Source organism: Triturus cristatus, chromosome 3_2 (assembly GCF_964204655.1).
Source record: "Triturus cristatus chromosome 3_2, aTriCri1.1, whole genome shotgun sequence".
NCBI classification, from domain to species: Eukaryota; Metazoa; Chordata; class Amphibia; order Caudata; family Salamandridae; genus Triturus; species Triturus cristatus.
In genome coordinates, this window is record NC_140584.1 from 819355831 (window position 1) to 819372037 (window position 16207).

Sequence of the window (16207 nt, forward strand, 5' to 3'; positions counted from 1 at the left end):
AAATGAAATGGCCGACAATGCCAATCGGTAGGCTGTGAGGGGCACGAAGAGTGTTGGGGAGAACCGAGGAGTCAGGGAAACACCCAGCCGGGGTCTCTACCTGAAGGGAGCAGCCGCTCAACCTCTTCCTCAGACTGCACCGGGACGCGGAGTCACCTCCTGGTGAAGCGTCACCGATACCCCAATCACAAGCAAAGAAGACTGAACCGAGAGCAGCCGCTCGATCGATCCTGTGGACTTCCGAGTCTGTAACGCGGCAAACACCTCCTGGTGTGCGTTACAGCTGGCAGTCCCTGTATCTCTGGTCGGGCTGGGAGTTACGACTCCAACCAGCAAAAGCGCCACTGCGCTTTGACTCAGCCGAGTCAAAAAGCGAAGCTCAATGGTTATCCGGTAGAGCTTCCGGGTCCTTCACAGGTGACGATGGGGCAAGACACGGCCCAGGGAGTAACGACTCGACCTACCTCCGTTCTTGCCTTACTGGAGCACCACTCCGGAACACTGCTCTTCACTAAGCAGGTACGTCGGTGTAAACACAATATCCGACAGCGTTGTACCTCCCGGTTCCTCCCTTTATAGGGCGTGTTTTCCTTGAGTTATGTAACAGCTCTCCTGTTTACATAAGGGCGTGTTTTCCTTGAGTTATGTAACAGCTCTCCTGTTTACATAAGGGCGTGTTGTCCTTGAGTTATGTAACAGCTCTCCTGTTTACATAACCTCTCAACCGCTAAGCATCCTGGGAGATGTAGTCCGTTTTCGCTGGTTACCGTTTTCCTCCCCTCGCATGACAGGAATTCTTGACAGTACATCCTCCCTCTCAGCGGCTCCCCACGGGTCCAGCGCTGGCAGGAAAACGCCGATGGAACAAGGAGACCAAGCGCGGAGCATGAACCCCTTCAGCCGGTTCCCATGACTGCTCCTCCGGGCCATAGCCTTTCCACGCAACCAGGTACCACAGCTTCCCCCTGCGCCATTTGGACGCCCGTATGCCCGACACTTCATACTCCACCTCCGACTCCACGCATACCGGCCTAGGTGTCCCAGACGGCTTGGAGGGTGCTGGTTTGAGCAATGATACATGAAAGACAGGGTGTATCCACAATGACTGGGGCAAGCACACCTTCACGTTCACGGGACCCATACACTTGGTAATTCGATAGGGGCCCATGTACTTGGGATGGAACACACTGTTCTTTCGAAACCTCATGTTTCTTGTGGATATCCAGACGTAGTCTCCAGTGCGGTACAGTGGCCCAGGTCTTCTCTTCCTGTCTGCCGCAGCCTTGTATCTTCTCTTGGCCTCTATTAGGACAGCCCTTGAGCGCATCAACGTGTCTTTTATGTGTGCCACCCTGTCCGCTGTGGCGGGAATCCTGTCCTCTTTGAACGGATGTAGAAATGGCAAGAACCTGGGATGTTGGCCATAGTTGCTATAGAACGGAGATGACTGTGTGGAGCTGTGAGTGGCGTTGTTATAGGCTATCTCTGCAACCCATAGCAAGTCGACCCATTCTTCCCTGCCCTGGTCCACAAAACATCGCAGATACTGTTTGAGCGTTTGGTTCAGGCGCTCGGTTTGGCCGTCCGTTTGAGGGTGGTAGCTGGTGGACAGGGTGGTCTTAACATGCAGCGCAGTGCACCAAGTCTTCCAGAATTGCGCAGTAAACTGCGACCCCCGGTCCGACACGATCACCCCAGGTAATCCATGCAGTCGTACCACATTCTTTAGGAGTAGTGACGCCAATTCCCCGGCCGTAGGGACTCTCTTGCAGGGGATGAAGTGCCCCATTTTCGTCAAGTAATCCACCACCACCAGTATTGCCGTCATCCCCTGGTCTACCGGTAGGCCCACCACGAAGTCCAGTGATATGCTATCCCATGGTCTATCCGGGGTCGGAAGTGGATGTAAGAGCCCTTGGGTTCGGCCATGGTCGGCCTTCATGGTAGCACACGTAGGACACTCCTGTCCCCACCTCCTGACGTCCACTCTCATGGTTGGCCACCAGAAATGCCGTCCCATGCTAGCCACCGCTTTTTCAAAGCCCAAATGACCTGCGCATGGAGAGTCATGGCACCAGATGAATGCTTGTTTCCTTAGCCTAGGCGTGGGTATCAATAGGCACCTGCCCTTCAGGGGTATCCCGTCCTTCAGCTGCCATTCTCTGTGACTGAGGAGCCACCTCCGCCATGCGAATGACCTGATCCCTCTCTTTATTCCCCTCAGGAAAGTATCCGGTTGGATAACCCCCAATACCATCCTCGGGAAAATGATGGAATGCTCGGTCGCAGGCAATGGTTCCTTAACTGCAGATTGACGGGACAGGGCGTCCGCCTTCCGGTTTTCCGTCCCCGGCCGATATGTGATGCGGAAGTTGAACCCCGCAAAGAAGATCATCCACCGCAGCTGTCTGGGAGAAAGGTGTCTTGTGGCCGTCATGAACTGTAGGTTCCGATGGTCCGTGTACACCGATACCACATGTCTTGCCCCCATCAACCAATGCCTCCATTCGGTGAAGGCGTCCTTGATTGCGAGAAGTTCCTTCTCCGCAATATGGTAGTTGCGTTCGGCGTCGTTGAGTTTGCGGGACATGTACGCAACGGGATGAAGCACCCCTGTGTCGTGGTTGCGTTGGGACAAGATAGCCCCCAGCGCCACATCCGATGCGTCCGCTTCCACCACGTAGGGGAGATCCGGATCGGGGTGAGCCAACACCGGCGCCTTACCAAAGGCGCTTTTCAGGGCCTCAAAGGCTTTGTTCGCTTCAGGGGACCAGACAAACTCCTTGGACTTCCTCAGTAGCTGTGTGATTGGGGCCACTAATCCTGAAAATCCATCTATAAACCGCCTGTAAAAGTTGGCGAAGCCAATGAAACTTTGGACGTCCTTCACGCTTTGGGGCACCGGCCATTCTTTCACCGCCTTGATCTTTCGTTCTGCCATCTCCTGTCCCTCTGGACTCAGCATCACTCCGAGGAATTCCACGGATGTGACGTGGAAGTCACACTTGCTGAGTTTACAAAACAGCATGTTTTCCCTCAGCTTTTGGAGCACAGCTTTGACGTGGTGTACGTGCTCCTCCACACTGGACGAATAGATGAGGATGTCGTCGATATATACGACCACGTAGATATCCAACTCCTCTCTGAATACCTCATTCAAAAAGTACTGAAAGGCTGCCGGGGCGTTGCACAGACCGAACGGCATGACGAGGTACTCAAAAAGGCCGAACCTGGTCTTAAAGGCGGTCTTCCACTCGTCTCCGTCCCTCATGCGCACCAGATGGTATGCCCCTTTCAAATCCAACTTGGTGTAGATACGAGCTTTCTTGACCTGTTCCAGAAGTACACTGATGAGAGGCAAGGGGTACCGATTCTTTACGGTTATCGCATTCAATGCCCTAAAGTCCACACAGGCTCTCAGCTCCCCATTAGCCTTCGGGATGAAGAAGAGTGGCGAGGCGGCCGGAGACTTGGACGGGCGGATGAATCCTAGCTTGAGGAGTTTATCCAGGTACCCCCGGAGATGCACGTTTTCAGGCTCCGTCAGGGCATACAGCCTGCCGCTGGGAACGCTGGCCCCTGGCACCAGGTCGATCTGGCAGTCAAACTGTCTATGTGGTGGTAGCACTTCCGCCTTCACCTCATCAAATACATCCTCAAAACTGTGATAAGCCTGGGGGAGAGCCACATCTTTTTCTGCCACTGTAGCCACCGTCTGACTCCCGCTCTCATCTGCGTCAAGGGATTCCGTTCTTATTCCACAATTCAGGATGCAATACGGTGACGTCAGTTCGATGCGATGTGTTGGCCAATCCACAGAGGGGTTGTGTTTCTGTAGCCACAGCAATCCCAATATGACGCCATATTGGGGCGCTCGGATGATGTTAAAATCGATTTGTTCCAAATGGTTCCTCCCACATCTCATCGGAAGGACCCCCGTGTGCTGCCCGATGGGCCCCGTCACCAATCGCCTTCCGTCTACAGCATAGACGTCTTCGGGTACAGCTTTGGGAAGAAGCACTAGCCCTAGCCTGCATGCCTCGTTGTGGTCCATAAACATGCCAGTGGCCCCTGAATCCACCATGGCCACAACGGGTATCCACTGGTCATGCACTCCCACGTGCACCGTGAGAAACAGGTGTCGTTGTCCCTTAGTGACCGAGTTGGAAAGTGAAGGGATGGATGAGTGACTCCGAGATGCCCCTTCTTTGGTCTGGGAGTCCTCTAGTTTTCCGCCGGTACGTCCACCACGGCTGTTACCGACCGGTTGGCCCGATAACGTGACGTCTTCGGTTTGGCAGGGCATTCACGTACGTAGTGGCCTTTTTTGCCACAATATAGGCACAATCCTTGTTTACGGCGTGACTCTTTCTCCGTGGCTGTGAGGCTCGCTCGTATTGCGCCGATGTCCATGGGTTCTCCCTTGGATGCAGTGGAAGTTTCACTGTCACATAGGATGGAAGGGATTTTCCTTTTCTCCCATGATCCCCCTTTCTTTCACTTAGCCTATGTTCCAGCCGTAATACCAGGTTGATAAGGCCCTCACATGTCTTGGGTTGTGGGTCAATATGAGCCACGGCGTCCTTGAGCTCATCGCACAGCCCGTGATGGAAGAGCGCCGTCTGTTTAGCAACAGGCCACTTGGTTTCCGCAACCAGCCTTCGGAACGCGTTGAGATACTGCACCAGGTCGTTGGATCCCTGTCTCAACTCAAGCACGGTCCGCCGTGTACGAGTCAGCCCTTCTGTCGAAGACCTTCAGGAATTCCTCGCGAAAAGCACCCCAATCACATAAGATGGGGTCGTCCCTGCTCACCAGAGGTACGGCCCATTGTGCCGCGTTTCCAGCCAAATAGGATATAAGGAAAGCCACACGAGCCTGACTCGTGGGGAACGCCCTTGGTTTGCACGATAAATGTAGCGCCACTTGTGTGAGGAATACCTGCACTGTGTTAGGATCCCCACTGTACCTCTCTGGTGTTGCCAAGGGGACGGCTACCGGCATTTCCACTACTACCGCAGGGGTCTGGTTCGTGAGGGAGGTGCTGGGCGTGAGCGGGTCCAATTGGATAGCATCCAGTCTGGCTTTTACATCGGCTGTTTCTTGCCTGGAGGCAGCCAATTCAATTTGCACGGTCGCTAAAGCAGCCAGCACATCATCAAGGGTTGCCATGTCTGTTATCGACCGGGAGACAGTTAGTGTTATTAAGGTCGGATATTTTGTAACGCCCTGAACGTCTCAGGATCGTTTAACAGACACGATAATGAGAACGCAACCACTTGTGAAGGTTTAGTTATTTTAATGAAGGCAAAAATAATACAAGGAATAAACAAAGGTTATAGTCACTGGAATCGTCCAGGCTAAGTACGTTACCAGCCCACAGCACGGATGGTCCTAACCGTCCTCTGCATATACGCCGATCCCGGCGTATGCCAACAGAGGGCAGAAATGAAATGGCCGACAATGCCAATCGGTAGGCTGTGAGGGGCACGAAGAGTGTTGGGGAGAACCGAGGAGTCAGGGAAACACCCAGCCGGGGTCTCTACCTGAAGGGAGCAGCCGCTCAACCTCTTCCTCAGACTGCACCGGGACGCGGAGTCACCTCCTGGTGAAGCGTCACCGATACCCCAATCACAAGCAAAGAAGACTGAACCGAGAGCAGCCGCTCGATCGATCCTGTGGACTTCCGAGTCTGTAACGCGGCAAACACCTCCTGGTGTGCGTTACAGCTGGCAGTCCCTGTATCTCTGGTCGGGCTGGGAGTTACGACTCCAACCAGCAAAAGCGCCACTGCGCTTTGACTCAGCCGAGTCAAAAAGCGAAGCTCAATGGTTATCCGGTAGAGCTTCCGGGTCCTTCACAGGTGACGATGGGGCAAGACACGGCCCAGGGAGTAACGACTTGACCTACCTCCGTTCTTGCCTTACTGGAGCACCACTCCGGAACACTGCTCTTCACTAAGCAGGTACGTCGGTGTAAACACAATATCTGACAGCGTTGTACCTCCCGGTTCCTCCCTTTATAGGGCGTGTTTTCCTTGAGTTATGTAACAGCTCTCCTGTTTACATAAGAGCGTGTTTTCCTTGAGTTATGTAACAGCTCTCCTGTTTACATAAGGGCGTGTTTTCCTTGAGTTATGTAACAGCTCTCCTGTTTACATAAGGGCGTGTTGTCCTTGAGTTATGTAACAGCTCTCCTGTTTACATAACCTCTCAACCGCTAAGCATCCTGGGAGATGTAGTCCGTTTTCGCTGGTTACCGTTTTCCTCCCCTCGCATGACAGGAATTCTTGACACCTCAACCTCCATTTTGATAACTAGCGACTCTTTGGCTCTCAGGTAGATAAGATATTTGTGAAAATAAAGAGGAACATGGCGATTGCCCAATTTATGGGTCCCCGGGTGTCCTGCAAACTCCAACTGTGAGAGGTTCCTTTCGCAAGCAGCAGTATAGGGGAGGAGAAAAAGTCACATCACCAGACAAGCCACAGTCTTATCAGAGACAGTAGCACTCCTTCCACCGGCAGCAGTTACTCCAGGGGTTCATAAAGGGGTAACAATGGAGGAAAGGGCAGAGGTGGCACCAGTAAAGGTGCTGTCTCCTCTAAGCAGCGACTCGCCCCTCGTCCTGACCTATCTTGTTACCTGTTGGGGGTAGAGTGCAAGATTTCCTCTTTCTCTGGAAGGAAATTACATCAAACCAGTTTGTTTTAGTGGTGGTTCACCACAGCTGCTGCCTAGAACATCTCACAGTCCCTCCCAACATCCCACCTCACACACACGTCCTCAACAGGGACCATCTCCGCCTTCTTGAGGAAGGGACGGACACACTCCTCTAGAATGGGTCAATAGACAGTGTCTCCACCATCAGGGAAAAGGCATCTACTCTCTGTACTTGCTCATTCCTAAAAAAGAAAACTCCCTCAGACCTATCCTGGACCCCAGGCCCCTGAACAAATACATCCTTGCAAGAATCATACATTCAGGTTCACAAAGATAGGGTTGTTCTCAGGACCAATCCTAGATTTCTCTCCCAAGGCAGTGTCACTTCACACTACAGTCAGACTATAGAGCTTCTAGTCTTCTTTCCAAAGACAGATTCAGTAACAGAAAGAACTCTAAACACATTGGATGTTAAAAGGGCTTTTATGTATTACATTAACAGGATCAAGCTCTTTTGGAAGTCTGACTAGCTCTTCCAAGCCTTTGTAAAACCTAACAAGGGTCCCCCATCTCCAAGGGAGGTATAGCATCCAAACCTGCTACCTCAAAGCCCAGGGAGACCTACCTGTTCTCCCAAGAGATCACTCTACCAGTTACAAGGCGCAATCATGGCTTTCTTAGGAAACACCCTGCTATCACCAAGGCGGTCACCTGGTCAAAACCACACACTTTAACCAATCACTGCTGTATACACAACTCACTCGACTTCTTTCCAGATATCTGCATCCTGTACTCCCCAGCCACTGCTTATGGAGGGCACTGTTTTACAGTTGATGCAGAGGATGTGAATTTACTGACACACATGCTTTAAATGGAAATTGTTACTTACCACATAAGCATCTGTAGTATTGGTGCTGTTGATCCGAATGTGATCACGCTCTTCACCGTAGCTTGTGATGATCGCAGATCTCTTCTTTTATCATCCAGTTCACAAAGCACATTACGCAAGGTGCACAAAGCTATGCTCACGTGACACGCCCTAAACTTTCTCATCCGCTGTGCTTAAAACAATCTAAGATGGGGCCGATGTCCATGCGTCTTGTGATCTGAAGGAGGAGTCTCAGCACATCTCTAGGCACAAAAGAATTCTTAGAAGAAAAACTATTTGCTAACATCCAAGTCCCACAACAGCCGGCAGGAGTTTGCAGTACATGTGAATCTACAGCACGGTAGGTTGCAATTTGTGACCTATCGGGAGCCAATGCCATCGGGAAACATCTATTACAATGCAGGCATTACAACCTAGTGCCTTTACAACACAGTCAGTGCCACAACTGTAACGCTACCACGGGTTCCATTACACTTAGCGCAAGTCATTACAATGACTTGTTTTAGGGAATGCAGTGTTGGGTTTTAAGTCCACCACCTTTCCTACAGATACACCGACTAGAGTTGGAATAGTAATTTGATCTATTACAAAGTCCAGCGCTTCCATAAAGCAAGTCGTTGTAATGACTTGCATTGTAATGGAACTCGTGGTATGACACAGTCGTGGTATTGACTGCATTGTTAAGCCACGCTTTGTTTTGGCATGCGTGGTTACAGATGCTAATCACGGCCATCACAGGGATGGTGGCCTGCTGAGGTCAGCAGACCACCATGTCTGTGATTGCTCTTAATAAAGCAATCTTTTATTTTTTCTTTAAATGCAGCCCGTTTTCCTTAAATGAAAATGGGATGTGTTTAAAAAAAGAAAGGAAAACGTAAATGTTTCATTTTTAGGTCTCGGCTCGAAGGCTGCGCTTGTGCAGTCTCGATCCGAGATTTAATGACTTGGAGAAGAGGGGCTTGAACCTGCCCCTCTTCTCCCCTGTTCTCCATTGGCTGGCCTCTTGAATGCTGGCCAGCCATTGGAGAAGAGGTCCGTCACTCCGATCAGGCCCCGTCCTTTTCGGATTCGGGGGCGTGTTTTTTTCAACAAATCTAATTATCTCCTCCAGCCAATGGCAAGAGGAGAACACGCCCCCGAATCCGAAAGCGCCGCTGCCTTTCTCCGAGGCATTTCTGCTTCGCCTCGGAGAAAGGCAGTGGTGTCTTCCGGTGCCCGCGGCTTGTAAACAGACTCCGTGTCACTTTCCCTTGCTTGTGAGCTGTGGCGGAGTCAGTTGTGTGTGGCCCGACGCCAGCCTGCCTTTAAGAGCGCTATTGTGTGAAGTCTCCGGTTTTCCCTGCATACCCCAGATTGCATCTGCTCTGGTACACTGCGTGTAGTGTAGCTAGTTCCCCTTCTGCCGCTTTCTTGCCTTCGTTTCCACCCCGTGTGCATCTGTCCAATATGCCAGGTCTGCATAATTTATGTCCCTTGCAGGTTGATAATGTGTATTGTGGGAGTGTGCACATGACAGATTCTGTCCCGGGAGGGGGCGCGCGCGTGTGCGTGTGTGAGATATAGGGTCTGTGCAGGGTGCGCTATCAACCCCTTCTCCCTCCCCTGCACCCAGGCATGGGCTATGACTTCATCAAGCTTTGCTCTCTCATTTTCATTAATGAAAGCCCCCCTCCTTTCATCCCCCTCAAGCGCATGCGTCCTGGCGGCGGAGTGGATAAGGGTGAGGCTTCCGGTCGGGTGTCATGGCGGCTCCGCTGTGATGGCTGCCGAGGGGAGAGCAAGCAGCAGGGAGGAGGAGGCGGAGGAGGCTTAGAGAGCCGCGGCCCCCGGAATAGCCTGAGCACGGACAGGAAGCGCGGCCACAGCAGCCCGGAGGGCGGGTGGGCGCCCGGACATGGCTGCTCACAAGCCGATGGAGTGGGTGCAGGCCGTGATGAACAGGTTCGATGATCAGGTAAAGGAGGGTCTGGGCTGAGGCTGCCCGCAGAGTCAGACTGGGGATGATGCATTACTGTGTTACTGTGACCCTGCAACCCTTTCTCGCGCTGCTGTCACCTAACAAAATGGGCTTGAGGTTGCCCTCGCCTTCATCCTTCTATGTCGCCCAATGCATGTATACTGTATGCATGTTCTCTGCTGACTATCTCGGTTCTAGTGCATGTCATCCATTGCCCCATGTGTATTTATACCCACTCCTTCTGCCCTATGTTCACGTTCTCGTCCGTCCTAAATGCACCCTTTCCTTTAGACGATTTCTCCTTGCTCATCTGTTTCATCCAATGCATCTGGATCCCGCCCTCTCAGTGCTATTTTTTATTTCCCTTGTGTATTGCTCCTCTCTTCATGCTCTCCCGTCTCATGAACACCCTCCCGCCCCCCATATGTACATCTGGAAGTCCTTCTGTGTGATCGCAACGTGCACTCCCTTATTATCATGCCCTCCTGCACATTTGAACTGTGGCATGCTCACTCCTTGTGTCCTCATGCATTTTCTCCGTCCGTTTTGTTTTGCGTGCATGCTTCCTTCCTTGCACATGCTTCCCTGTTATCATCCTATATTCCCACGTGTATTCTCTTGTGCTCCCTCCTAGCATCTCTATCTGCACCCCCTGTTCTTCTCTCGCTGTTTTGTCATACTAAATTTCACCGCATCAACTTATTGACCCCCTCATGTGTATGCTGCTCAGTCCCAGCCAGCAACTAGCCCCCTTCCGACCACTGTTTACCTCTCCTGTCATCAAGCCCAATCACTGCAGCTCGCGCCCTGTTATGACTATTTTGTAGCTTCCTTTGAACTCTTCAGTTTCTTGCGCTTGTCCACCCGTTCCCACGTACCACTCTAGATTCCGTGCTCTCTCGCCCAGAATGGCCTTACTAAATGTACTTATTTGTGGTACTTCACTGGAACTTGGGCTGCCCAAAAAATCATCGCTTCTGTCCCATTCTTGCTGCCGTTCCTACCTTTTCCATACCTATAACATAGCTAGACCAGTCGCCCCCGTATAGCCTTTTGCATGCGTGTTTTGTTAGTGAGCAGGGAGCAATCCTTTATTTTGTGTGTTGCGAGGTTGCTTCATCTCTCCGGACTAGCCTGGCATTTTCAGCCACTCCTCCCATACGTTGCCGGGCTTGCCTTACCCCCGAGCTCTGCTTCTCTATCCTTGTTTGTGTTTAGGTGCAATTTCCTCTCCAGTTTGTTTTGCTGAACCATGCTTGAACCACCCTAAGCAACATACTGTTATTCTTTCTTATGCACTTGTTAATCCATTAGCAATACCATCTGGGTTTTACTTTTCCTCTAAACTGTATTGTTGGGCTCAACGTTTCCACAAATTAAATTATACATTTTAACTTTCTGAGAAGGCGAATCATTATTTTTTCTCTTCTCCTTTCTTTCATTGCTGTGAGAGTGATTAAGCTATTGACATTGTAAATAACAATGCCGTTTCTTTAAATGTTTTAAAAACAAAAAACATAAACAAAAAATAATGTCATGAGCAATGCCAATAGCTCTAACTTTAACAATGCCGAGACCATTGCATTGTAAATGCTTGTTTAAAAGTAGGCAGTGGTCCATGGAACCACAACCTGTTCTTAAAAAATATTTGTTTTAACAATCACAAAGGGAAAGGAGTCCCTTTTGCGAGTGGTTACCACCTCCTTTGCATTGTTGGTATAAAAATTAATGTTTTGCGACTGGTATGCAGTTACAAAACATTTATACATACTTTTGAGATTCTGTATTTGAAAGGGACACCCATAACACACCCCTTCCAAATGGAATCGCTAACACAAATTGCGATTGTGTTATCGCAATTTGTGATTTGTACATATGTAAAAGCATTTTTGCAGAAAATGGCCTGATTCTGTGAATTGGGCAATTTTCGACACTAAACGTTATTTGTACATGTGCCCCTTAGCTTTGAGTCCTCCACCTTGAGCTAGTGTTTCAAACCCAACATCAGAAGTAAATAAGGCCAAATAGTAAGTGATATCAATTTGGTGGTTTCATCTAGGATTTCCTATATCCATTAATTCTTACATTGTTATGTCCCCTACTGACAAACCTACCCACTTTGTTTGGTATGCTGACAATTAATTTGTTTGTGCTCACCTGAAACATAAATGGGTAAAAGATATTGTACAAAAGTTAGGCTGTGAGTGGTAGAGTCAATTCCCTAGAAAATGGGGCTGCATTTTAGTGCAATATAAGTCCTGGCATAGGTACTTCACATGTTGAAATAAGTCTTGTTTCCTCACAAGAGCTAAACTATTGTAACAGCCAAACAAAGTGCATAAGTAAATATGTTGATATGAGTGTGTGGTACAAGGGTATTTTGCATTTGGCACACAGCACTTTTAATGAGGACCCTAAGCCTTTGATCAGTGTAGCTTCATGCCAGGAATGAGGATATACATCTAGCATGTGTTGCTCTCTTATTTCACCTCAAACATATGAAACAGTTTGTTTTTAACATTGTTTTCATTCTCGCAACAGAACACCTAAGCTACTCACACTAAGACAAGGCCGTAGCATTCTGGTGTAGTTAATGTAATGGTTAAGAATTGCATGTTCAGGTTGATCACGGTGATCCTAAGCCCAGCATGCTCTAGTCACTCTACTGTAGTATTGCTATAGAATGAACCATTCCTTGACATTGCTGAATGTATGAAGGAGAGAGGACCGATGTCACCTGGTGTAGCTGAATGTCCAACACAGGGACATTACTTGCTTCAGTAATCCATGAGTGAAGCCAGAGGTAGCTGAAAGACTGTTTTAATGTGCCTTCAAACTGCATTATAACAAGCATTGAAAATGCAATAGGTCTCGCCTTTGATTAAGTTAAAGCCATTTGCTTTGCTAATGGTATTATATAGCAAAGCAAATGGCTTTAACTTAATGAAAGGCGAGACCTATTGCATTTGTAATGCTTGTTTTGTTTTTGTTGCAATTTTATTTAGCGTAGCATGAACTCAAGCAGTAGGTCTGTTGTTTAAATGAGCACTAGTTACACTACACAAGGACACATTCCTTTTGTTAAGCGTGGGGAGATTAAGTGATTTGCACAGGATCACAGGATGTTGAGTAGATGCCGAGACTCGAGCTAGGTTCCCTAGCTCCAGAGCTGGCAGCTCTGGCCTGAACACCGAAGTGACCAGTGAACAGTGCTTTGCTTCTACACAAATGTATATTCATTCCCACACTATCTACTTGCAATACTTCACATTACCATACAACAATCTTTTAGAGCCATACCTACTGGCATTGCCAATGCTTGTTTCAAATGAGTTCAATTACTGTGTTGTTTATTATGATAGATTTAATGGAGCCTAGTTATGTGAACTCTGAAGTGGCCAAACCTGTATTGGGTTCGGAAGTAGGGCAGGAACGGTTGATAAGTTTTATGTTTATGCTTAGGGATGATGTTAAGACAGCCCTTGCTGTGATACCCCAGAGGAATCCACTGAAAATATATGATGAAGTTGCCATATTACCAGAACGTCCACCACAGAATGCATAATTTCTATACTTTCTACATAATTCCAGTTGCGGGAGTCGATAATAAAGGAATACTGAGAACAAAGATATGCTCAGAAACTACTCACAGAATCAGAATAGAAACGACCATAGAGATAAGAAAAATGTCCAGTCCCGATTGTTTAATTAACAAATCACTGTATTCTGGGAGCTGTAGTTTTTTCTTTTTCATCAGACCCAACTAAGATGCTTAATTAGAAGGAAGTCTAAGCTAACAATACTGCGTCTTTTCGGCGACATGCAAAAGTCTTGAGACCCCAGTAGGAAGGTGTGATTAGAGTCGTGAGATGGCGGCCAGGGAGAAAGCCTACATGACACCCCCTGGATCAAGCGACCTACGAACTAGGCCTTACCTCCCGATAGAAGATCTTTAAACATCTGAGCAAACGTACTTTGTTTCCGTATCTAAGCAACTGATTTAACTGATTTTAAACTGATTGACTTGGATATTGGGGCTGGGCTGAACTGAAAGGGACGGGGTGTTTGTAGCCATGCCTTTAAGCACCCTCTGATTGGTTGAAAAGGGACATGCTCGGAATATGATGTCCGGCCCATCACCAAAAAAAACGCCACTGCTGTTGCACACAATAATAGAGGAGAAACACACCTCTCGTTCCGGAAGAGAGTATTCTGCTCCTGCACTGGAAGACTCCGCATTACTGCTCCGGAAGGAATTATTCAGCCACCGATCAATCGCTGCCGTAGCTTCTGTTCCTTGCAGCCGCCTGTGGCGTAGAGTTCGTGCAAACATTCGGGTTCCAGCGCATGAGAAGAAGCCTAGCGGAAGAAAGACCACTGTTCACAACATCATGTTCCCACTGCAGTCTAGGATGCCAGGGGGCAGACCGCAGGGGACACAGAGCAGAGGCGGGTGCCCCGGTGACTGCTGTCTGGCTTAACACGGTGGCCAGAGACGGTCCCACATAAAATGCGTGCTTTCTTCCAAAAGGTGCCAGGGTTATGAAATCCGAGTTAACATTTCAGATTTGAGAGATGCTCAAGCAGTAGCCAAATGGGTAGCTGCCAAGTTTTAAGTCTGCATAGCAGTGGCATTTTTATGGCGCTATTGCGATTGTGTGGCTTTTCAGCACATTGTGACCCTTTGAGTAACACATCAAACAACAAGGCAGAGCAAAAGGCAAGCGCGGTCCCGAAAGTGAAAGAGGACCGCGCTGCAGCCGATCTCTTGTCTTTATGGGGCCATATGTTTGAAACACATGGCCCCATAAAAATAAGAAACCTTTTACCACACACGTAAGTCAAGCGAGCCAGTCCAACTGGGACGGCTCTAAAAGAGAAAAGTGTACGTCACTGGAAGCTCTTTTCCAATGGCTGGCCACCGTTTAGCATAAGCGGTGACGTCAGCCAATGGAAAAGAGGGGCGGGGCTTAAACCCCGCTAGTGAAAGCTACCCAAAAACATAAAATCTCGCCAGCGAGACTGTGCATGTCTGCGCAGCCTACGCTAGCCGAGACCTAAAAAGTACCAAAGTGCAGAGTGGATATTCTTTTATAGGGACTGAGGATAGTTATGTGGGATTTGCCACTTTGGCCTAGTTGCTTCTGCAACATGTTCTTTGACTAATGACACAAGTGTTCCATCAGTGTGAGCTTGATCGTTTTTCCTGATGCCTCTGTCTTCAGGTTGGGTTTGGATATTTGCATACATGTGGTGATGGGAAATAAATTCTTATCTGAGCAGGGTTTGTAAATTGTTTGTGGAAGAACAGTGGAGGTGCTATACGTCGGGAACAGAATGGTATTTTTTGAGCCAGAAAATGTGTTGCTGCGTTTACATGCCAAGTTAATTGAGTTTAGTGCCTGTATGCATTTTATAACACTCATCGTAAAGTGTGCAGCAAAACGTGAGGTGTATGGAGTGCCAAACCACACAGTTCTTCGATAATGACAAACAATTTCAATGCGTTAGTAGGTGAGCAGGAGACAATCACTGTCAGTTTCCTTTGTACTGTACTCATTAAAGAATTTCCTCCATGGAGATTTTCTTATGAATAAATGTGTTCACACCAACAGCTTATGGCCATTCTGTTGCTGAATTGTCTTTTGAGCCTCTGCAATCCCACAAACTTGCATCTTTTTAAATATTCACAAACTCTGCTCTTACTCTTTCCTTCACTAGTATTTACTTCTGACAAGGGCATAAGTAGGTGTGAAGGTCGCAACACCCCCGAAATGTGTGCCGGTTTCTCCAAGGGGAAAATATTTCACTGTCATACACAAAACATTAGCAAGAGCATTTACTCTTGCTCGATAGATCATCATATAAGTAAATATTCATATGTATGTGGAAGTCCCAGATTTTGTCTAGGATTACATCTTGAAACATTCGAGTGGTATAGTTTTCCAATCATATTTATGGAAATATTTTTTAATCCCCAAAATGGAAAAAATCTCTGCCCATGTGGGGTAGTATACCTATGGTTCCAAATTTACTCCTTTCTTTACTAAGACTAAAGTGAAACTGTTTGCATTATGGTGAGCAATCTTGCAGTTTCATTAATATCCCAAAGAAGACAAACTACTGATTGATATATTCACAAATAGTAACTAGGCTGTTTTGGTAGCCGGATGTACATTCACAGATCACCAAATATCCCACTCGGTTATATGTACTTTCTTATTCGTGCATAGTGGCTTTGATGGAGAAAGACATGAACTGACTTGCCTGAAGGCCTAAGTGTGGTTGAATCATATTCACCCACTGGCTACATCATTTTGACCATGCTTCGGGGTCATATCTAATTGTTGTAAATCGAGTGGTATTGAGAGGGTCTTTGGTGTGGTCACTGGGAGAGGCCCTGTTAGGGCAATGCATTTAGAAGGACAGCTAGACTTTGACTATCAAGGGCAGCCAGACTTTGACAGTGAAATGTCAAAATGTTGTCTCTGGAAGGTCATCAGGGCGGGTCAGAATCTGGCATAGATCAGACTTCACACACTTTTACTTGAGCCACAAACATAATCTGTAAGTATTGCACACTCTTCCACTATTCTAGCTTGCATACTATTTTCCCTTTTGGTTAGTGTTATCTTGCTTAACCTGATTTAAAAATGTAAAACTGCACTTGGAGGTTAATAAACTAAAAGTAGCATGTCC

The 16207-nt window shown here is 48.2% G+C and overlaps 1 protein-coding gene across 2 annotated transcripts in view; it reads left to right on the forward strand.

Annotated features, from left to right (window-relative positions):
• The window catches only part of TMEM237 (transmembrane protein 237), a 215265-nt gene that overhangs the window by 63421 nt on the left and 135637 nt on the right, over window positions 1–16207 (forward strand). The gene's annotated exons all lie outside the window — the stretch shown is intronic.